The following is a 2,364-nucleotide window of genomic DNA, read 5'->3' on the forward strand; positions in this document are numbered from 1 at the left end:
TTTATGATTCAAGGCTGGGCATGGTGGCTCATGCCTGTAATCCCAGCACTTTGGGAGGCCAAGGTGGGTGGATTGCCTGAGGTCCAGGAGTTCGAGACCAGCCTGGCCAACATGGTGAAACCCTGTCTCTACTAAAAATACAAAAATTAGCCAGGCGTGGTGGTAGGCACCTATAATCCCAGCTACTTGGGAGGCTGAGGCAGGAGAATCACTTGATCCGGGAGGCAGAGGTTGCAGTCATCTGAGATTGCGCTGTTGCACTCCAGCCTGGGGGACAAGAGTGAAACTCCATCTCAAAAAAACAAAAACAAAAGAAAAAGAACATTTATGATTCATGGGAGGAGGTCAAAATATCAACATTAACATAAGTTTGGAAGAAGTTGATTCCAATCCTCATGGATGACTTTGAGGAGTTTAAGACTTCAGTGGAGGAAGGAACTGCAGATGTGGTAGAAATAGCAAGGGAACTAGAATTAGAAGTGGAGCCTGAAGATGAAACTGAATTGCCTCAATCTCATGATAAAACTTTAACAGATGTGGAGTTGCTTCTTATGGATAAGTAAAGAAAGAGATTTCTTGAGATGGAATCTGCTTCTTGTGAAGATGCTGTGAACATAGTGGAAATGACAACAAAGGATTTAAAATGTTACAACAACTTAGTTGTTAAAGCAGGGGCAGGATTTGAGGATTGATTCCAATTTTGAAAGAAATTCTACCGTGGGTAAATGCTATCAAAAAGCATCGCATGCTACAGGGAAATCTCTTGTGAAAGGAAAAGTAAATTGATGCAGCAATGTCATTGTTTTATTTAAGAAATTTCTATAGCCACCTCAGTGTTCAGCAACCACCACTGTGATCAGTCAGCAGCCATCAACATCAAGGCAAGACTCTCCACCAGACTCAGATGATCGTTAGCACTTTTTTTTTTTTAGCAATAAAGTATTTTCGAATTAAAATATATACACTTTTAAGACATAATCCTATTGCACACTTAATAGTCCATAGTATAGTATAAACATAACTTTTATAAGCACTGGGAAACCAAAAAATTTGTGACTCGCTTCATTGTGATATTCACTTTATTGCTGTGGTTTGGAACACAAACTGCAACATCTCTGAGCTTTGCCTGTATGTCTGATCTTTGTCTCTGATTGCCAGCACATGGGTTCAAAAACCCTTGGAGAATGGGCGCAGCGACTCACACCTGTAATTCCAGCACTTTGAGAGGCCGATGCAGGAGGATTGCTTGAGTCCAGGAGTTTGAGGCTGCAATGAGCTATGATGGCACCACTGCCCTCCAGACTGGGTAAGGGAGTGAGACCCCCATCTCTAAAAACAAACTAACTAAAACCCTTAGACTTTCCTAAGGGACAGAAATGGAAATTTTTTGTTATTCTTTATGATCGCCTTTTAACCATACAGGAGTTGATGTGAATGAATTAACACACTGTGAGTCCTTCGATATTTTCAAGGGACTGGCTGGTCAAACCAGAAAGACCAAGCATAGTTTCAGAGGATTGAAACTTGTAATCTTTCAATTTCACTTACCTACCCTACTCCTGGCAACCCTGATTGATCTCCTTGGAGGAGAGTCTAGAGATTGGGTTCAATCAAGCGGCCGATGATTTCATCAATCATGCCCTACATAATGAAAACCTAATAAATACCCTAGACTCCAAGACTCAGTGGAGCTTCCTAGTTTGTGAACACATTGATGTACAAGGAGGGTGATGCACCCAGATGCCATGAGGAGATGCACCCAGAGTCCATGAGGAGAAGTCATGGGAAGCTTTGTTCCCCGTTCTCTCCTCCCCACCCTCAGACCTTGCCCTAAGTGTCTTTTTCATTGGTTGTTCTTGAATTGTATTTTTTTTTTTTTGGAGGCAGAGTCTCTGTCGCCAGGCTGGAATGCAGTGGCACGATCACGGTTCACTGCAACCTCCACCTCCCAGGTTCAAGTGATTCTCCTACCTCAGCCTCCCGAGTAGCTGGGATTACAGGTGCACGCCACCATGCCTGGCTAATTTTGTATTTTAGTAGAGACAGGGTTTCACCATGTTGGCCAGGATGGTCTTGATCTCCTGACCTCATGATCCGTCCGCCTCGGCCTCCCAAAGTGCTGGGATTACAGGCATGAGCCACCTCACCCAGTTTCTTTCTCTCTCTCTTTTTTTTTTTTTTTTTTTTGAGATAGAGTCTCACTCTTGTCACCCAGGCTGGAGTGTAATGGCACAATCTTGGGTCACTGCAAGTCTGCCTCCCAGGTTCAAGGGGTTCTTCTGCCTCAGCCTCCCAAGTAGCTAGGATTACAGGTGCCCGCCACCATGCCTGTCTAATTTTGTTGTATTTTTTTTTTTTTTTTTT

Source organism: Rhinopithecus bieti, unplaced genomic scaffold (genome assembly GCF_001698545.2).
Source record: "Rhinopithecus bieti isolate Rb0 unplaced genomic scaffold, ASM169854v2 scaffold_10548, whole genome shotgun sequence".
In the NCBI taxonomy this organism is placed as follows: domain Eukaryota; kingdom Metazoa; phylum Chordata; class Mammalia; order Primates; family Cercopithecidae; genus Rhinopithecus; species Rhinopithecus bieti.